At 35.3% G+C, this 23,202-nt stretch overlaps 1 protein-coding gene across 2 annotated transcripts in view; it reads right to left on the reverse strand.

Annotated features, from left to right (window-relative positions):
- The window catches only part of MAGI3 (membrane associated guanylate kinase, WW and PDZ domain containing 3), a 234,417-nt gene that overhangs the window by 160,556 nt on the left and 50,659 nt on the right, over nucleotides 1-23,202 (reverse strand). The gene's annotated exons all lie outside the window — the stretch shown is intronic.

The raw sequence follows: 23,202 nt of genomic DNA on the forward strand, positions 1-23,202 counted from the left end.
GTTTTAATTTGCATTTGCATGATGATTAATGATACAGATCATCATTTCATGTGCTTACTGGTCATTCATATATCTTTTGTTTTTGAAGCTAATGGCCTGATTTTTAAGTTTCTTTTTAAAAGCATGTATTAATCTCTTACATACAATGAAATCTGTTTCCGGGCTTACTCAGATGTGTTTGTCTATTCTTTAGTATTATACTGTTTAAATTATCGTGTTACAAAACATGGTATTTGGTAATGCTATCTCCTCCTACTTACTATTCACTGAAAATTTTGTCTTTGTTTTCATCACTCATTTTTTCTTCCAAATAAACTTAAATTTTCTGGTCAAATTTCAAAGGAAATATTTTGAGATTTTGGCACAGTTACTATTAACCAATTTTGGAAGCACTCACATCTTTATTCTGTCATTTCATTCAGGATCATGATATGACTTTCCATTTAAATTTTCTTTTATATCTTTCAGTAGAATTTTACAGTTTTCTCCATTTATTTGCCTTATTTGTTTTCATTAAGATGTTCCTTGTTATAATAAACGGAGCAATTTCCTCTACATTATCTAACTTATTATGTTATACAAAAGTCACTGACTTTATCTTTTATCCAACTTCAACTTTCATATTAATTTATATCTATTCTTATTAATCCTAATAGTTTTTCATTTTCTCTTTGTTTCTAGGTATACCCATCCTTCCTGCAAATAACCGGAACTGTATCTTATTTCCATAAGTCCTGCTTCTAACTTCTGTTACGTTTCATCGCATTCCCCAGAACTTGGGGGAAAAAAAAAGGTTAACTGATGGTGGTATTACTGAGCCTTTGTTTTATTCTATTTTCAAAGAAATGTCTCTAGCATTTCATCATATAGCATGATAATTTTTTTTAACTAAAGTAGTCTGCATCCTATTAAAGACTTAATAAAAAATGAACATTGAGTTTTATCAAACTCTTTTCTGGCATCAGTTAAGATAACCATGTAGTTTTTCATATTTGACCTCGTATCCACTCACATTATTTTATTCAACAGATAAATTCTGATTATGACATATTGTTCTTTTAATATGCTGTTGAATCTGATTTGCTAGAATTTTATATTGGCTTTTCCCATGAGTGAACTAGGTCTATAATACTACTTTTAGGTACTTTGTCAAATTTGATATTGGACAAAACGAACTGGATAGCTTTCCATATGTATATAGGTATACTACGAAACAGTTTAATATAGAAATTTATTTCCTAGAAAGCTTGGAAGAATGTGTCCATAAAACCATTTAGGTTTTGTTTCGTTTTGTTTTGAGAGAATGGGTTTGTAATTCTCATAATTAAAGAAAAAATGAAAAAAGTTATTTGACTATGCAGGTATTTATTCATTCAGCAAGTATTTATTGAGTACTCATCTATGTACCAGGCACTGGAGTTCTAATGGTATGCAAAACAGCCATCAATGCTATCCTCAAAGAGAGTACAGTCTAGTTGATGGAAAAGAGACACAAATAATCAGAAATCACTGTTAACAGTGGTAAGTATGAAGAAAAAGTAAAGGGAACTAAGAGAACACAGGGCATAGGCACCCAAACCTAGTCTGTAAAGATTAAGGGACACTTTCCCCCACAGAAGTGAAATTTTGAGTTGAAACCTAAGATAAATAGAAATTAACTGTTTGAAACAAGGGTAACAGTATTCCAGGCAAAACAAACAGGATGTGCAAAGGTCCTGGCATGAAAGAGGACAATGTTTATTAGATGAATGGAAAGATCAGTATGGCTAGAGTGCAGGAACCAAAGCAGGAACGGCACAGGGCTGGAGAAGCAGGCAGAGGTCAGATCACACAGGATCTGAAGGCAAGTTGAATGCTTTTATCTTTATCTTGAGAACGAGGGGGAGCTATTTAAGGCAATTTCAGAGGAGTGACATAATCAGGTTCTTCTACTTCTCTAGTCGATTTTTATAATTTATATTTGCTAGGAAATTTTACATTTCATCAAGATTTCCAAATATATTACCACAAAACTTTGCATAGCAGTTTCTTATAATTTTTAAGATCTCTTCTCAATTTATAATATTCCTTTTAGTTTTTAAAACCATTTCCTTCTTTCTTCTTTTCTCGATTAGATTTACTACAGGATCCTGTATTTTATTGGGATTTTTCAAAAAGTCCATTCTGGCTAGGGGCTGGGGGATGGGGGAAATAGGGAGATGTGGGTCAAAGGGTACAAAGTTGCAGTTATGCAGGATGAATAAGTTCTATACATCTAATGTACAGCATGGTGACCACAGTTAATAACACTATACTGTATACTTGAAATTTGCCAAGAGAGTAAATATTAACTGTTCTCACCACACACACACAAAATGATTACCATGTGAGATGATGGATATGTTAATTAGCTTGATTGTGGTAATCATTTCACTATGAATACATATATCAAAACATCACATTGTAGGGGCCGGCCCAGTTGCGTAGCGGTTAAGTGCGTGCGCTCCGCTTCGGCAGCCTGGGGTTCACGGGTTTGGATCCCAGTTGCGCGCCGACGTACGGCTTGACAAGCCATGCTGTGGCGGCATCCCACATAAAGTAGAGGAAGATGGCACGGATGTTAGCCCAGGGCCAATTTTCCTCAGCAAAAAAAGAAGAGGATTGGCATCGGATGTTAGCTCAAGGCTAATCTTCCTCACAAAAAAAAAAAAACAAAACCCATCACACTGTACATTTTAAAGTATATACAATTTTTATTTGTCAATTATACCTCAATAAAGCCGGGAAAAATGTTTCATGTCCATTCTCTTATTTATCCCACTGTATTTCTATTCTCGAACTTATCAACTGCCGTATCATTTTTAATATTTCCCTTTTTTCACCTTATTTTTTATTTCTTCTTTGACTCAGTATTTATCTTTTAATGAACAAGATGTAGAGCCCAGGAAGAACTATGGCAACTATTCTAGATCACACATTAATTCTTCGATTCTCCTACCTCTTGTTTATTTCTGTACCTACTTGCCAACATTGCATATCTCAGTCATCTGTCAGGGCACATTTTCAACAACCTCATTATTTTCTTTCAGCAATGATAAGGATGATGGTGGATATCCTTTACTGAACACTTGCTATATACCAGGCACTATTCTAAGAACTGTACATGAATTTATTTATTTAATCCTCATAGAAATTCTGTGTTTAGATCCTAATCCCTATTTTGTAATGAGGTAACAGAGACAAGAAAGGTTAGACAACTTGCCCACAGTCGCACAGCTACTAAGCGAAATGAAAATGTGTGGGCTGGACACACTTGTTAGTCTACTCCAGAGCCTAAGCTATGTTGCCTCTGGGTAAAAGGTAGTTACCCTTCTTTCTCTCCAGGAACTGAATCAGACTAAAGGCTAGCCTGAGCTACCCCCAAGGAAGAAGACTCTGACACCTAATCTAATACGAGCAAAATATTTCTCCCCAACAACAATGATCAACCAAATGGGTTTTTTTTTTAAAGTACTGTTATTAATTCATAATTCTATTTGGATTTTGTTTGCATAAATGGTTTGCATAATTTCTGTCCTTACTAATTTACTGACATACTGCTATCCTAACAGAAGATCAATTTTGGTAATTCTTCCAAAGATAGGTGGAAGGAAAGTATACTCTGTTTTTTGAGTACAATGTTTAATATACAGAATAAGTCAAAATTATTATTTTTTTGTGTGAGGAAGATCAGCCCTGAGCTAACATCCACGCCAATCCTCCTCTTTTTGCTGAGGAAGACCGGCTCTGAGCTAACATCCGGGCCGATCTTCTTCCATTTTATGTGGGACGCCGCCACAGCATGGCTGGACAAGCGGTGCGTCGGTGCGCGCCCAGGATCTGAACCTGGGCTGCCAGCAGCGGAGCACGCGCACTTAACCACTACACTACAGGGCCAGCCCTCAAAATTATTATTTTCTATGCATCATTTCTTTCTTATCTACTTGTTATATCAGGGACATAGAGCAGTATGATAATACTTCCCAGAGGGGGAAGCTGTAGAGAGTAACATAGCGGTTAAGTATACAAGCTCTGAAATCAGACTGCCTATTGCTCTCCTCTCATACTAACATGTGTATATTTAGCTCCTTAACAACTTGCCTCACCAAAGATTACTGTTAAAGGTCTTACAATAAGGGCCTACCATAGCTAATTCTCCCTAAAGAAGAACACAAGTATCAGCCAAACCAAACAAAGAAGAAACTCCCCAAGTGGGCTGGTCTCCACTGTACTCATGGGGGAGCTCTACATTTCCTCTTCAAAACATACAGTCGCCCATGGCAGGCTAACTGCTTGAGTCAGACTACTCCATTAGCAGTATGCCGTCACATTCCGTTTTCCCAAGTTGAAATATACGCCTGTGTTCATTCTCGCCCCTTTTATGCCAGATTGTGACTACATAACTTAATATTTATTAAATACTGTGAAATGTGAGTACAAAAAAGGGTGTTTCTATGAAAACTAAGTAAATGTTTTGGGAAAACACTGAAATCTTTGAAAAGGTAAATTTCTAAAAATTAGGAAAGAGAAATTGTAGTAAAAATGTAAACATCAAGTAGGATTCCATACTCAGTTTGCTTTGCAAATGTTTAAGTTCTTGTTCTACTTTATGGAAATTGAAATTGGAAGCAGTAGGGCCGGCCCTGTGGCTTGGTGGTTAAGTGCGCGCGCTGCAATGCTGGTGGCCCGGGTTCGGATCCCGGGTGCGCATCGAGGCACCACTTCTCCGTCCATCCTGAGGCCGAGTCCCACATACAGCAACTAGAAGGATGTGCAGCTATGACATACAACTATCTACTGGGGCTTTGGGGGGAAAAAATAAAATAAATAAAATCTTAAAAAAAAAAAAAAAAAAGAAATTGGAAGCAGTAGACAAGTATGACAAGTTATTTATGCAAGAAAGATGACAGCAGTCTCCAGTCAGTGGGCCCATTCTCAATGAAAAGGGCTGGATTTTACATCAAAAGACTTTAAATTAACATATAATACACACTTTAAATTAAAAACAAAATGTTTATAGAATGTATATATTAATTTTTGTAATTCTCTACCTTAACTAGCATTTTCAATTAATCAATCAACTGCTGGCTCCACTCATACCCTATACATAGAGGAGAGCACCAAGTAATATTCAGGCAAGCCTAGGCTGGTTTGCCTTCCCATAAGAAATCTATAACTTATACCTATATTTATGCTTATATATTTATAATTTATAACATACAATTGCTACTTTTAAAGCCCTGACTGTGTGTACAAGGCAGAAAGTATCAATTTGCCAACTATCTATTGATTCTACTATCATTTGCTGAATAATGAATAATCAAAGTAAGAATTCCTGCCGTATTACTTTGGGGTGTTAAAGAAAAAAAGGGGTATTGAAGAAGAAAACCTCTTTGCATCCTTAAGTAAAATTTCTTCACTAAATATTTCTAATCTTGTTTTTTCTTTTCTCCTATTTTCCTTGTTTCTTCCTCATCTTACTTTTTGGTCTGTGCCATTTTGCTGAATGGGCACGTCACCCTAGATGTTGTTTAATCCTACTCAAATCAACAGAGGAAAAAAAATACAACTACTGTGTTTGTGACTCTCCTTTTGTCACTATAGAATATTAAAGCAGTTGCTTCTAAGAGACTGTCCTGAATCATAAGGCACTGCAAAAGGCTTTGGTGTACTCTTAAAGATTAAAGAAAAAAGAGAACATCTTTATTGTCAGTGCAAACTCACAGTGTTGCATTTCCATCATAACTTTCCTTAACAGTATATAAAAAAGAAGTCAAATAATTAAAAAAAATGTTCAGGGAACAATGAGATTTCACTGTTTGTTTATGTGTATGTGCAGAAACTAATCCAATAGAATTAACACTTCAATACTTGGCTAAACCTGATGTCCTAATGAAACAGTTATAGAGAGACCTTTTAGAGATGTCATCAATCTTCAGAACAGATTTCAGATTAAAATTTTGCAATGAGGCAATTCTCTCAAAACTCCAAAAAATGAATTAATGCCAAATGACTTCACTGCACCTTAATTCCCAAATAGAATGCTCTATGACTACATACCTGGACTTCCTAAAAATTACACTAGCTCTCCAGAATGGACATTATTGTAGTCAATGCTAACTATGCCCCATTCACCCTTCTATCTCTCTCATTCCTTCCCCTTCTTGAAAGGGGAAGTTGGGAGAAGTAAGCAAGGTCCTCTCTTTGCAGGAAAAAGAGGAATCAACACTTTACACCTCTGCTCAGGAAAGAAAGACACTACGATCTCTCTCTCCTCTTTGTAAACAAAGACCATCCCTCCAGAGCAAAAGTGGTCATTTCCGTATGTCTGTAATTGGCCATTCTTATGAAACTGAATACTTCAGAATCCCTGTTGACAGCTAAGGAAGTAATAATGGAGAAACATTTATTATCCATCTACCCTCATTTTTGCCTAACCAGCTAGGGGATTGGTGATGGGAGGTGGGTGGGCAGAGAGAAAAAACTAATGTGTACAGACACACTGCCATGGCAATTAGAGTCAGGTTTATTTCTAGTATACGTTTATTTTCTCTGTAGAAAATGTACAAAAACAGACAAGAAAATGCTAGAGAATAAAAACCACTCACAGTCCCATCATACAGGGGAAACTATTAATATTTGGGATTATTTTTTCCTGTTATGCTATATTCCCTAGGGGAATATACCTGCCTGACTGTACTGCCCACCTCCACCTTGAAAAAACTTCCTTAAATGATGTCTTAAGTAATTTCTTCATGAGGAACAAAAATTTCAAGTACAACGTCCCTGTAGTGATCTTCATTATGACACTTTCTGGAACACTTGTTATCAAAAGGTGAGCCTTATAGAGCATCATAAATGAAAGAGTGATATAGTTGCATATGTGGAAATTTTTTTAAATATATAATATTGTGTACAATTTTATTTTAAAGATTTAAAAATCTAGAGAAATTTGACTATTTTCTAGAGAACTATAAATCACCAAAAATAATTCAATAAGATGAAGAATATCTGAAGAAACCCAAATCCAGAGATCAGAAAAAATAGGCAATTATCTATATACCCTCAAAGTCATTTAGGATGAGATCATTTTTGGAGGTTAAAGCCTAAAATAACATATAATCCTTACAGAAAGTTTATCAGCTCATTCTATAGACTGACATAATCCTGATAACAAAACTTAATAAGAATAGCCTCCCCTGGGGCTGGCCTGGCAGCCTAGTGGTTAAGTTCAAGCGCTCCACTTTGGCGGCCTGGGGTTCACAGGTTTGGATCCCTGGGGCAGACCTACACACTGCTCATCACCAACCCACGCTTTGCACTCTCATTTGTGATGGACATTTTCTGAGAGTCTGTGCCTGCATTGGAAACAAATGCAAATAAAGCAGCATGAAGGTACAAATCACATTACTGACGACTGAAATAGCTTTTCTCTAAACCTTCGTATGTCATTAAATGAACATTATCATAACCCAACTTTGTACTTCCACTAAGCCATGATTTCAGTTGCCACTGTAAGTATTCTATTTCTATCTGTACACCTACAGTTATACCTATAGGAATACCTGTAGCTAACTATACTTATACCTTTTCCTATTTCCATATACAACCGAAAATAGAGGAAGACTGCCACAGATGTTACCTCAGGGCCAAACTTCCTTACCAAAAAAGAATAGCCTCCCCTAATGCAAATGCTAGACCATTTTCACTTATGCAGATACATTTAATTTTCCTTTAAAAAAAAATAAACAAATTGAATGTAGATATTAACTGAATTAATTGAAAAAAATAATATATTTGCAGGTAATTTACCAAGAACTTCCAGGTTATTCTGGATGGATGTTCTTTCCAATTGTTTAGAAACTATAACGCCAAAATGTTACAATGATGAAAAAACAGATCCAGCCCCAAAATCTTCTGGATAAATTATCTTGCTTTTTCTTAACATTGTATGACTTAAGGATTGAAACCTACACACACACATACACACCCCCCAAATGTAATACAGCACTTACAAAGGAGTTATTTCCTGCCCCAACATAAAAGTGAACAAGGGAATTCACGACTCACGCCATACCTGCAGTGCCACTGTGATGTCATTCACTTCATCAACCATGATCAGCCCCTTCTTATCCATTTTGTTTGGCCTAGGCAGCTATGTCAGCACTGATCCTTTACCATCCAGTATTTCACCATTATTGCCACCTGATATTGCAAAATATTTTTCTTTTAAGCGACATATTAAAAAATGTGTTTGGATCATAATACCATAAATCATTACTTTAAAAGAAATTAGGGTTACCTATATGAAGAAACATCACTATTATTCTGAGCAAGTATGCCACAGCAACCAAAGGGCTATGATATTAGTTTGCAGATGAGGAAAGAATACAGACGTACTACCATACACAGATTATTTATCAATTAAAACAACTTTTCCGGGCCGGCCCCGTGGCTTAGCGGTTAAGCGCGCGCACTCCACTACTGGCGCCCAGGTTCGGATCCCAGGCGCGCACCCATGCACCGCTTCTCCGGCCATGCTGAGGCCACGTCCCACATACAGCAAATAGAAGGATGTGCAGCTATGACATACAACTATCTACTGGGGCTTTGGGGAAAAAAAGGAGGAGGATTGGCAATAGATGTTAGCTCAGAGCCGGTCTTCCTCAGCAAAAAGAGGAGGATTAGCATGGATGTTAGCTCAGGGCTGACCTTCCTCACAAAAAAAAAAAAAAAAAAAAAAAAACTTTTCCTACCCATTATATGAAAGACTATCTGACAATTCTGCTCTCATAGCCTCAGGAACACTGGGGGTAAGTAAGGTTAAATGAGAATAGGTTGAGATCGCCCAGTTACTTCAACTCCCAAACAGTAGCGTGGGTAAAAAAGGATCTTTACTAGTGTAATCACGTTACCCTACTCACAAGGGAAGGCCTGCTCTAATATTAAAACTTAATCCTTATTCTTACATACATCCTCAAGAAATATTTGAGAAAATTAACCAAGTAAGTGTATATGCTCGCATAAAAAAGTGAACAAAAAACTCAGGTATGACTTTCAGCATAGAGAACCATTCAGGAACTCTCTTAGCCTTCTCCATGCACTACTGCCTTGAAAGAAGCTTCCTGGCTCTAACTAAGCCCAATTGAAGAAAATGATTAAAAGCATTACTTGCTCATTCTTTACAAGTATCTATCTACTTAAAATATAGTGAACAGTACCAAAGTTAGCATAAGACGTATTCCTATTATAGCTTGTTTTCATTTTTAGTCACTTAAACTTCTACTATCCATTTATGTGATCCTACTAAAATGCAATATTTGAACATTCTTAAAATAAAAGGCTTAAAATGCTAAATTACACTTCTAAACCTACTAGAATTAACGTGAATATACTGACTAGAGAACTGTTCTTTCATAATCAACATGAACAATAAAAGAAAAAGCAACGTTTTATGAGCATAAGTACTTATGCCTTAAATATATAAAAATAATAGTTCTCAAATTTATTTAGGTGATGGTGTACTGGAAACATTTATGAAACATTTATATGTGTAATTTTTTTAAAAGAACTAAATATATAATTTGGTGTATCTGGAGCTACTAAGTAATTAACAGTAGGTTTCAATTATTTAATAACAGTTATAGAAGAAAAATTAAAGTTTAGTTACTTTTCTGCAAACTGGAAAATAATTATTACCTTCATCTAATTTAATATTATGTTACAAGGAAACTCACTTATCTTAGAGATCATTTCTCACCCACTAGAATGGCTATAATCAAAAAGATAGATAATAACAAGTGTTGATGAGGATGCAGAGAAATTGGACTCCTCATACACTGCTGATGAGAATGCAAGATGTTGCAGCCACTGTGGAAAACAGTCTGGCAGTTTCTCAAACGGTTAAACATAGAGTTACCATATTACCCAGTAATTCTGCTGCTAGGTATATACTCAAGAGAACAGAAGACATATATTCACATAAAAACTTGTATACAAATGTTCACAACAGCATTATTCATAATAGTCAAAAAGCGGAAACAACCCCAATGTCCATCAACTGATGAATGGATGAACACAATGTTACCATACAATGTCCATACAATGGAGTATTATTCTGCTATAAAAAGGAATGAAGAACTGACACATGCTACAACATGGATGAACCTTGAAAATATGCTAAGCAAAAGAAGCCCAGACACAAAAGGCCACATATTATATAAATTCATATGAAATGTCCAGAATAGGAAAGTCCACAAGAAACAGAAAGTAGTTTAGTGGTTGCCAGGGGCTGGGCAGAGCGAAGAAAGGGAAGTGACTGCTAATGGGCATGGGTTTCTTTTGGAGGTGATAAAAATGTTCTGGAATTATAGATTGGTGGTAGTTGCACAACTTTGTGACTATACTAAAAGCCAATGAACTGTTCACTAACTATAAAAGGGTAAATTTTACTGTATGTGATTTATATTTCAATTTTAAAAAAGAATAAATGAACACACAAAAAGTGCAGTTACTTAGATATTACTTACTCAGATATTAAATTAAGCCTGTTTTAAATATTTCATCTACCATGAAATCTTACCCATCTATAGGTCTATCAAGAAACTTGTTTTTATGATGTAAACATTTTTATAAAAAATAATGTCAACTGGTAACAAATAACTTCTACGACGTTTCAATGTATCCATCAAAATTTTAGATTTAAAAAGACTTTAAGAAGTTGCAAATTAAAACAAAACCGAGTATAAGATTATACCAGTTACTCACACTATTCCCTTAGGGTGGTTCATGAATCATTGGTACATTTTGAATATTATAAATGATCCTGAATACAGACTTATTTACACAAGGTAAATATTATAAATTTTTGACTCAGTCAAATTTCTAACAAGGAATCAATGACTGCTAGCTAATTTTTACTCTGTACCACAATAAGTGTCCAAAACCTAGTGTTTATGTTCTTGCTATGTCCTAATTCTATTAATTCCCTTCTGGAAAAAAGACAATTCTAAAGAAACTGAGAACAACTGCATATAATAGCTTAACATCTTGTTAATTCAAATTAATATTACTGGAGGACTGTATGAATTATTATTACATTAAAATAACAATGTGTGAATTATTAATACACTAAAATAATCCTATTATTCCTACTACACAGAGTAATTCATTTTAATTCTAGCAAACTATACTGAATTACCAAGCCAAGAGCCTGCCTAGGTCTACCTCATTAAGTCAACAACTATTCACTAAGCAGATATGCCCACAACACTGTGAGGAATACAAAGATATCAGTCCCCATACTCAAGGAATTTACAATATAATACAAGGTGGAAGTGAGCAGGTAATATAAACTGGGGACAGATTATAAATGCTGAGGATCATACCCTTTATAGGTAATGAGGAAACCATTAAATGACAAAACTAGGCACAGGGAGACCAGTTGGGAGACTAACACCACAGTCTAGATAAAGATGATGAAGAATCTAGACTAAGGTAATGGCAGGGGAAGGAGAGATGAGAAAAGACTCTTGAGTCTTTTTTAGGAGGTAGAATCAACAGGAGTAGGATGATAGAGAAAGCAATATCACCTAGAGGTTAACACTTGCAAAGGCTTTTAAAACACACTCCTGGGTTAGATGTTTGGCTCTGACTCATTCCAGCTGTGTATGTTGGACAATGACTTCATCTCCATAGGTTTCCATTTCCTCTGTAAAACAGAGATAATAATAGTGCCAACATATCATAGGGTTGTCAAAAGGACTAAATTAGAAAAGAATGCATGTAAAGCACTTAGCACAGTGCCTGTCACATAGGATGCCAAGGTCAACAGTCATCCAACTGACAATGAGAGGAAATACAGGAAGAAATGTAAATGGGGATAAAGGTGGAGCTTAGCTAACTACTTCAGCTTGGGGCCTACACACAGAATTTGCAAGTCTAAAGAAGGATGAATAGTACAATAGGATTTGTGAAAGTAAATTAAATAAAACATAACTCTAAGGGTTTCTAGCTATGAAAGGCCTTAAATACCATGCTATAGGATTTGGACTGAAATAAATCTACTCTCTCCTAAATACAGAATTTAGAACTCATCTATTATATCATGTTCTTTACTCTCTAGATGAGGAAACTAAGACCAACAGAATGAAGAAATCTCTCAAAAGTCACACTACCCATTGATATACACAGTAGTAGCTTATTAATACTCATACTCTTCATTTGCTTAACAAAACTCTGAGTCTTTATATAAAACTTTCTTCTGGGGCCAGCCTGGTGGCGCAGCGGTTAAGTGCGTGCGCTCCCTTTCGGTGGCCCGGGGTTCGCAGGTTCGGATCCCAAGGGCGCACCTATGCACTGCTTGTCAAGCCCTGCTGTGGCAGGCGTCCCACATATAAGAAAAGTAGAGGAAGATGGGCAGGGATGTTAGCCCAGGGCCAATCTTCCTCAGCAAAAAAGAGGAGGATTGGCATCCGACGTTAGCTCAGGGCTGATCTTCCTCACAAAAAAAAAAAAAAAAAAAAAACTTTCTTCGACCCCCGTCCTCAAGATAATGGCAAATTTAAAATTACTGGGATAAAAATTGCAAAGATTTAATATAATCTAGTGGTGCCGGTTATAATAAAGGTTTTCAACAAATATTAAAACCCTTCCTTAAAAAACAAACAACTACAGAATTTTATGAAAACTCAAATGCCTTCCATGTGCTAGGGCTGCCTTTTTTACTGATGATATGATACATTCTATATATGAAAATTTGTCTTTAATGATAATTTTAAAATTATGTTTTTAATCAAGTAAATATCTTTCCTAAAATATGTTATTACAGAAGTTCAATTAACATTTGTTTTCTTCATTCTGAGAAATGAATATAATTACAGGGACAATAGCAGTTATAAGATGCTTCCTTTCTATAATTCTCTGTAAGATCTCAGTTCACAATAATATTGTATGAATTAATGGAATATCTAGAAGCCCCTGTAGTAAGTTTCTAAATGCCAATAATGACTACTACTTTTCCTCTCACTCTTTCTTTTTCCTTTTATAATTCACTCCTTTCACTGCATGCAGCCCTCTCTCTCTGTCCACTTCCTACCTAAGCTTCATAAGGTACTGCCAGATTGGTGCTTAACCAAAACAAAGCTTCTCCCTCCATACTCAACAAGGCAGACATTACTACATTCTGGGCGTAAAACATTTTCAACTCTAATCAAAAGCAAAGGTAAAAAGGCAAAAATAAGACCAGCCAACGAGTCGAAATTTTTGTAGACATCAAAACCAGAACAATATTATAAATTATGTGGGATGCCAAGGCCCTCAGAATCCTAGGTTTTAGTTAAAAAATAAGTTATATATAAAGAAACTTGAATACTCTAATGAAAGAATGTCTTTCCTGATCCATAGTATTATAAGAACTTCTATCTTTATTTAGTTCTTGAATCAAAGTAAGTGTTTTCAATTTATTGCAGATTATTAATACAAGAATAATGAATACCAAAGCTCATCAATTTTTGTGCAGCCTAATTTAATCACACCCACACATTAACAATGCTTAATTATACTTTTCTTTTTCATTTCTGGACAAATTACATTGGCCTTGATTTTTATCAAGTTTGAAGGTATTCCATTATATCTCTAAGAAAATCCCATGTTGTGATTTGTAATATCTCTAAATACTGAGGAAGAAAATTGCTGAACCAAAAGAAACTAATTGCAAAGAGCTAATGCAGCATATAGAAACAATTTATGGGTATAAAATTTTCAATTTTTGGTCCTACAAGGGAAAATAGAATGGAAGATTATTTTAAGTAGTGAAAAGTAAACTTTGGCCTAAGTAGGCCATCCTAAAGACTTTACCATCTACTTAATCAAAGGGGAGACTTTTAAGATGAGAAAGTCCTGCCCCTTCTTACAGAAAACCATGACAGTAAGGGTCAATAGCACTAAACTTTCTAGTTAAATGGTCACACATCGAAATTGGGCAAAGAAGGATTTGAGGAGAAAACTTAAAAATAATTAATAGATTTGACCTGAAAGAATTCAAAGAAGGATTGAACAAAACAGAAACAAAAAAAATCTATTTCATGACAAACAAAAGTGCTAATATAAAATTATTTAGATTTATATACCCCAAGTGGAATTTATTTTACTGAAATAACATTTTTCACTAAATCAAAGTGCCAAGACATATAATGCTAATATTTGAGAACGAAGACCTTAATAAGTTAACCAATGATTTTTTTGGAAGTGACCTTGGTATGACTTACCCACAACAAAATCAACTTTTCAGTAACACAGATGGTAGACTAGACACTGCCAATGTTTTAAGCTTAGAAAATGTTTTTAATTTTTTTTTATTTCCCCATGCTGTGTTTACTGCTTTACATATGTCTCTGACTGCCAGAAAATTGTTAACTAATCGGCATGAGATTCATTTTGTTAGTACACAGCTGGGTACTTTAGTCATACAACATCTGCTTCTCAACATATCTTCTGCCTTTTCTTCATCTACCTCAAAACAGTTTCTAAAAGTTGTCACAGTAAAGCATATATGCTCCCTCTCAATATTTGGAAGCTGAACTTGATAATCATTATTATGTTTATTATTATTGTACTAAATTATCAGTGGCTTCTGAATGACTAAAAGCCATCTAGTGAATCTAAGTTCTAGAAAATCTGGCATTAACATCAATTTGTAAAACAATATGTTGAGCCAAAGAATGAAACTCAATAAGAGGCATGCACTAATCAGATATCACTCTTTACATATATATCTCTAAGCTCTCTGAGTGAAGACCTAATGGAAAAATAACTGAAGCTTCGAAATATAAATATTAAAAGGAAAAAAATGTATGAAGTACCCACAGGAAAGAAATACTCTAGTCTGCAGCCAAGAATTGGATTTTCTGCGTACTTTACTTTTTACTACAAAGGGACTAATTAACCAGTCTATGAATTATCCATGTCCTTAGCTTCTCCTGCATTTTCATTCTGGATGAGTATTAGTCCAGCATCCTACCAAGGTACAGAAAGGTGTAACCCAAACATAGGCCATTCAACTCCTGATTTATTCTATTCCAAATGTTTGCTTTCAAATTGGTTGGAAGTCATAAAATATTTCCCTACAGGAATAATGTATAATAGTAGTTAGATCTCAGGTCAGTACTCAAACCCAAAATGTAACTGAACTAGAGAACTAACAATAGTATACAATCCAAACATCCTTCATATCACTGTTTCTATAGAAAAATTCATTCCAGAATCCAAATGAACATTTGAGTAACATATCCTTGCAACCACTGGCAAAGCAGCAAGACCTCCACAGTTCAGTTTCCCTCTTCTCTCCCCATCAACCAAAAATCAACAGGGTGAGCAGTTGGAAGGAGACCTAATAACTGTGAAAGATTCCAACAACAGGAAGCTGGGTGGTAGGAGACAGAACTACAGAAGATCCCATTGTTCTCACTGAGTCTGATGAGGGTGGCAAGGAAAGTCCTAAACATGAGATACTGGGGGAGAAGTAGTGGCTTTACGAATACCACCAATTTAGGGTGGTGAAGCTGAAGCTTTAGATCTCTCTCAAAACAAGCAGCAGCCATCAAACTAACAGAGGGACTCCAGCAATGTTACAAGGTTCTGCTGTTGTCCATATGGTTTTTGTTGTTTGGTGTGTTGGCTGGGGTGGGGGTAGGGGCGGCACAGTCAGAATCGGTAGCAATTTTTTGTAAGCATTCTTAAGACAATGAGATAGGAAAAATGACTGAAAAGCCAGTTTTGCAAAATGTTAGCTCCTAAATGATATAGAAAGGACATAACTGATCTACTCTTAGGCTTTACTTGATATGGAGTAAAATGCACAATGCTTACTTGTTAACTGCTTCAGACTAAGGAATTGATAAGCATATCTTGGGACAGTTTTCAGTGCTATGTCATCACATAGCAGCAGCATCACCACCACCCCAACTACTATGGAAGATACTTCTCTAATTTTATATGAGGGAGTAATATGCTCATCTCTAGACGAGGAAGAATTGCTGGTCTAATCACAACTACCCCATCCTCCACTTTCCCAGTCTCGCTCATAGCTTGGACAATGGCAAGACTGTAGTTAGGAGAGTAGTTAAGCTATCCTGTAGTCCATGCCTTCTCACTTTCTCCAGTTTTTGACATGATACCTGAGACTCACAGATATGCTGTGATTATGAGAAAGAGAAAGAGAAGAAACCTAAATCATTAAAGACTATCCATCTCCAGGCTTTTTACTATATGAAGCCATTTTAAATCTTTTTTTGCTGAAGCCTTTGTTAGGCAGTCTTTCTTTTGCTTATAGCTATATATATTCTTACCTGATACACCTACCATCTATAAAGTATATCATATGCCCCACAGTGCACAAAACACCCATCATATATTATTTCATTTAATTCACACAGCAATCCTCTGAAGTAGGTAACGCTATTAGCCCACTTCTATTTCTAAAAAGGGAAAACAGAGATTTAGAGAGATTATGAAACTTGCCAATAGTTGGTTAAATGGTAAACTATAATTCAAACCCAGATCTGTCTGATGTCTAAGTCCAGGTTCTTTACACTACATTATACTGTCTCCCATGAGGAAGCAGTAGGGTAAAATGAAACAACCAGAAACTTTGGAGTCAAACCAGGCCTAGGTTCAAATCCTGGCTCCACCACTTAATAACTGTGTATCACTGGGCAAATTAACTTCAGTCTTCTGAACTATAAAATGAAGATAATAACATGTTCTTGCAAAATTACTGTGGCAGTTGAATTCATTCGACTATGTCTAAAACAACTAAGCACATTCCCTAGTGCATAAAAGACATTTAAACCTTGGTTTCCTTTCCCCTTTCCATTCTAACATTTGAGTGTTCTGTGCAAAACATGAAGAGAGAGAGATGAAAGAGTCCATTTGTATTCTCATGGAGCTCATAGTCAAGTGAGAGGACAAACAACACAGAAAATACAATACGTATAGTAATCGTAGAGACATACATAGAATGCTGTGGAAGCACGGAAGAGGAGGAGGTGTCATGAAATGACCTCTGAATAGGCTTAAAGGAGCTGGCCAAGCGATAAGAAAGGGAGGGGGCAACAGCAGAAGAATGCTCCAAGTAGAGGGAACAGTATGTGCAAAGGCACGGAGGGAAGAGAAATAAGACATATTTCAAGAACTACAAGTAATTCAGTACAGTTGGGGCTAATAATGAGGAATGACAAGAGAGGGGGCTGGAGAGTTAGACAAGGAACAGATAATAAAAGTCCTTATATAACAAAGGATGATTGCCAGTGGGGGTCAAGGTGGGATATTGGAGAAGAATTGTTAAAAAAAAAAAAAAAAAAAAAAAAAAAAAACAGCATTCAAATAGAAAAAATAAGGAGATCAGCCTCTGAGCTTCTGAACTGTTAACTACAGTGCTCCAAATACCAGTAGAAAAAAAGATTAATTCCATACATTTGGGACTGAAAGAGTAACTGGATATGTGTAGTTTAATGTATTATTCAATATATACAAAGGTAGTAGAGAAATATTCCAGCCAGTGGCAAACATAGTTAAATAACAGATTAAGTTCTACTTTCTTTCCCTTTTTATTATCTGGGGGGGAAAAAACCAAAAACCACAAATTGATCACAAGACAATGAGATGGACAAAAAAGAAAAAAGATAAGAGGAAAGCAAGGGTCTAGGAAAATCAAGATATTTAATTACTTATGAATGATGGAAGTAGTAATCAATTTAAAAGATAACAGTGCTTGCTCTAATTCCAACTTTACTATTCTTATTAAACATTAATAGATAAGGACGAGTTTAATTCCAAGGGGGAATTTTGAGGGAAGGAGGTAAGGAAAAGACTAAAAAAGGAATATTAAAATTTAAACAATATTACTCAAACAATAGTTACGTAAAAACTAGGCTGAGCATGAGGGTAGAGAGGAAAATCAAAGAAATAATGTTACTTTTAATTATATCATTTTAAAACAGCCTTAAAATATCTGGTACACTATTGATTTTATTCTTATTTGACATCTTCTCTATTAATGGTCATGTTCAAATAAATCTATAGATTATACATCTTCATAAAAGTTGAAATGCATTGGGGGAAAAAGAGGACTTACACACTTTACATATATAATACAGACAGACATGCATATATACAGGTGGCATTTAACTCTGGGAGTAGAGACTGAATAAAACCTAGTATCTAATTCATCTAGTCAAACAGAATAACACATAATCATTGCCTTTCCAAGGAATAGTTTTGAGTCTAGGAACTCCTGCAGTGCAAAATGGAAATGGACTGTTAAATGACTTTGTTTAGATTGCTTTTTAAATAAAATTTTCCAGAATATCAGAATTTTAAGAGTGATTTTGCTTTAATATAACTTGTACAGCTACAATTCCATCCCCAATGTATTTCAACAATTAAAAAAAAAATGATGTTTGTTTATTAAAGTAAAAGAGCGCCAAAAGGGGGAAAAGTACCATCTCACATCCCCTATGAACTATTAACATTACCCAGATCAATGGTTAAATAATATCCTTTCCATTTTAAGTAAATGAAAACATTACCACCACCACCCTGCCCCACAAATGGCCTAGTTTTCAATTTTTGAATCCTTTAAACCTCCTTGCTGATCTATGCATTAATTTATTAGTCATGTTTAAATAAAAGCACAGAATAAAAATCACTTAGGTGCGTAAATATATGAGCTGTTGTGTAGCCTCTTCACTATTCTTATAAACCAAGTGGCCATTAGAGAAATCTTCTGTTTTTATCTCACTAATGTTTTCATGTCTTAATTTGGTCTTCTATGCATGATAAAATATAATATAGAAGGTAATTACACGATTTCACTTATATAAAAGTATATGTTCTACACAACACACTAGAATTGTAAAGGTTAATGATAGGAAAATGATTGTTTCTCAGCCCCTCTCTGATCAAACTATAACTTCTCTAAATTTGCAATCAAAATAGTTTATATTATTCTACAAGAATTCTAATAATTATTCAGCACTTTGAACTGCTCAGATATTATTAAATAATTCATCTGACATCGGCTTTCATAAGACGCACATTTATATGCATATTTTGCAACAATCATTATTTCCATTTAATTCAATCCTCACAAACTCACTGCAACAAATACAAGACACTTAAAGATTTAGAGTAATAACCAGATGCTATGAGCATTTCCAAAAATCTTTCATTTATGAAAGATCTATAGCCTTACACTTTGAATCCAAAATATCAGAATATCATTTGGGATATGATATCTGATATCATATCAGATAGTTCTATCATATTCTATCATCCCAGAATAGTCAAGTGGGATGCTAGAAAAGGTTAAAATCCCATGAAGTTCTTCTTTACTCTCCCCTTTTCCACCTGATGAATGTTTATATTCTAGCCTTCTGTAATATTTCAAATCTTAAATAGAGATTTAAATATAAAGACCTCCCTCTACATGTCAACTATGTTTAATTCCTCATTATAACACCAGCACCTTGCACAGTGACTGACATATAGTAAGTACTCAAAAAATGTTTATTAAATGGATGAATGACTGAACCAAGAATGAGAGAATAAATAAATAAATGATATGACTATCTAATAACATGTTAAGAAGAATCATACTATTAATTCTTTTAAGATAATAAATCACTTCTCTAAATTGCCCTTAATTTCATTTCTGCAGGCATCAATTTATAAAATTCATATGTACATTTTCGAAACACTTCAAATAGGTTAGCAATTGCAAAATAAAGATGCTTCCAAATTTACACATTAATATTTTTTAAGAGTCAAATAGGGACAGAAGAGAGAAAGCAGGTATCCTTGTGATTCACAATGAGAAAATTTATTATAATTATTATACTGAAGGTCAAGAATTTATTTAGCAATTTAAAAGCCAGTCAAGAATAATCTTGGGTGAAATTCAATGAAACAGAAAACCAAAGAGGCTATTACCATGAACAAATGCTTATTAAGTGCTCATTATTTATTTGGCACTATACTAAACAGTAAAATCTAATTTTCCTTGAGGAAAAAGAATTTAGAATCTCAAACTTGTATTCTAAAATGTTTAAGACAAACTGTCCTTGGAAACTGAGTACCAAGAGTAAAAAAAGTGAATAACCAAGAAGAGATCGAACTACTAATCAAAATAGTATATGAATTTGAACATGAAGATTTAGTATACCTTGTTTTCAAAACACACATATTGCATAACAACTAAAAATGCAACTATAAAAATCAAAAATGATGTAGTAAATGCCTTAAAGATAAAATTTCACAGGAATAAAACATATAAGAGAAGACCTATGGATGAAAAATGGTTTGGAGCCGTAATGAAAAAGCAAAACCTAATATACTAATCTTGCTAAAAAGCAGTATTATTAAAAATACTCATGTAGTTCCATGAATGCAAGAACTTTCCTTGTCTGTTTTGTTTACTTCTAGTACTTAGCACAGTGCCTGACACACAGTAGGTATACAATAAATATTTGTTGAATGGAAATGGAAATATATCAATAAGACATACATCCTTGTCTTCAAACACTTTACTAAGGAGATACAAAATTACTAATCACAATTAAACATTAACCAGTGCTATAACAGAGTATGTTAGAGAACACAGAGAAACAGAGAGTACAGAGCTTACTGTCAGGAAATGCCTTCAAGAGGTGAACAGACTGGAAGGACAGTGGAGTTAACCAAACAAATGAGGGAAGAAAGTCATACTATTCTTTCATTCCATAAACATTTATAAAGCATCACTGAAATACAGAGAAGTGGGAAATCTGAGGAGTATTCAGGGACATGCAACTAAGACAGTACAGCTGAATTAAAGGGCATATTTTGGGGGTGTAAGGAAACAAGAGAATTTATTGCTGTCAATAGAATGTGCACTCCATAATGGCAGGGGGCTTTTTGTTTTTTTCCTACTACTTGTGGCAGATGGCAAAAATAGCCATAGTTTGTTGTTTCCTTTTATCCACGCCTCTTGAAATGAGATTTTACAGCTCCTCCCATTAAAAAATGTAGCCCTTTATTCCATCTGTTGAATTTCAGCCGGTCTTGTGACTTGCTTTTGCCAAAAGAATATACCAGAAGCAACACTGTGCTAGTTTCAAATGTAAGCCTCTAAAGTCTTGTATGCTTCCACTCTCTCTCAGAACCCCGTTGCTGCCACGTGAAAAGCCCAGTCTAGCCTGTTGGATGATGAGAGACAGCCCTGTCAACTCCTATTTCCCTAGACCAGAGATCAGCAAACTTTCTGTAAAGGGACAGATAGCAAAAACTTTAGGCTTAGAGTGCCATATAGATCTCTGATACTCTTTATTTTACAACTCTTCAAAAATATGAACACCATTCTTAGCTTGGGGACCATACAAAAACAAGGGCCATAGATTTCTGACCCCTGCCTTAGATGATAGCCAACCAACCCCAAGAAGCAGAACTGTCTAGCTGACAGCAAATGTATAACTAAACCCAGCCAAGACCAAAAGGACTATACACTGAACCCAGTACAAAATTGTCAACCCACAGAACCATGAGGTAAATAAATGGTGGTTGTTTTTCCACTACACTTTAGAGTGGTGAGTTAATCATCAAAGGCTTACAGATACGCTACTCTTTGGTACTCAGAACAGTGTCACTTAGTAGACACTCGCTAAATACTTAGCGAATAAAATAATGAATGGGAAGAATTATAGGAGTCAGAACACGACATGTTATGCCAGGGTTTGCAAACTCAAAGGTCCACAAGGGCCAGGCAAGTAAATTAATTGAGTGAAGTAATCAGTATAGAGAACAGACTTAGAAACAGTGAAAGAAAATCCACACCAGGAGGCAAGGATATACCTGGGAGGCCACTGACAATCTAGGCAAGGACAAAGGCAGTGGAAGCCTGAACAGAAAACAAGGAATAAAGTCAAAGGTATCCAAGGTAGAATCAAAAGATTTTAGGCAGAGATTGTCAGACCAGATAAAAATTCAAGATCTAACTATATGTTGTCTGCAAATGACACACTTTAGATTCAAACAAACATTCTGTCTAATAAATGGTGCCAGGGCAATTGGACATCTATATGCAAAAAGATTAATTTGGATCTCTATTTCATACCATACACAAAAATTAACTCAAAATGGACCACACACCTAAATGTAAGAACTAAATTATAAAACTCTTGGAAGAAAACAAAGGAATAAATCTTTGTGATCTTGAGTTAGGCAATGATTTCTTAAATATGACATCAAAAGCACAAGATAAAAGAAAAAATAGATAAATTGAACTTAATCAAAATTAAAAACTTTTGTGCTTCAAGAGACACCATCTACGAAAGTGAGAGCCAGCCCCGGTGGTGTAGTGGTTAAGTTCAACGCCTTCCACTTCAGTGGCCCAGCTTCAGTTCCCCAACACAGACCTACACCACTTGTGGCCATGCTGGGGCGGTGACCCACATACAAAATAGAAGAAGATGGGCAACAGATGTTAGAAAGTGAGGAACAGGGAGTGACTACTAATGAATATTGGGTTTCTTTTTGGGGTGATAAAAATATTCTGGAATTACATAGTGGTGATGATTGAATAATCTTGTGAACATACTAAAAACCACAGAATTGTGCACTTTAAAGGGGTGAATATCATGGCATGTGAGTTATATCTCAAGTTTTAAAGAAAAGAAGAAAGTGAAAAAACAACCCAAAGACAGAGAAAATATTTGCAAATCATATACCTGATAAGAGACTTGTATCTAGAATATATGGATAACTCTTACAGCTCAACAATAAAAACACAAATAACAATTTTAAAATGGGCAAAGGAAGACACGCAAATGGCTAAAAAGCACATGAAAAGATGCTCAACACCATTAGTCATTAAGGAAATACAAATCAAAACCAAATGAAATACCATTTCTCACCCACAAGAGTGGCTATAATCAAAAAGATAATATCAAGTGAGACTGTAGAGAAATTGGAACCTTTGTACATTGCTGTGGGAATATAAAATGATGCAGGGCCAGCCCCGTGGCTTAGCAGTTAAGTGCGCGCACTCCGCTACTGGCAGCCCGGGGTTCGGATCCCGGGCGCGCACCGATGCACCACTTGTCTGGCCATGCTGAGGCCGCGTCCCACATACAGCAACTAGAAGGATGTGCA

The sequence above is a fragment of the Ceratotherium simum genome, chromosome 2 (assembly GCF_057802395.1).
Source record: "Ceratotherium simum simum isolate JZ-2026a chromosome 2, ASM5780239v1, whole genome shotgun sequence".
NCBI lineage: Eukaryota > Metazoa > Chordata > Mammalia > Perissodactyla > Rhinocerotidae > Ceratotherium > Ceratotherium simum.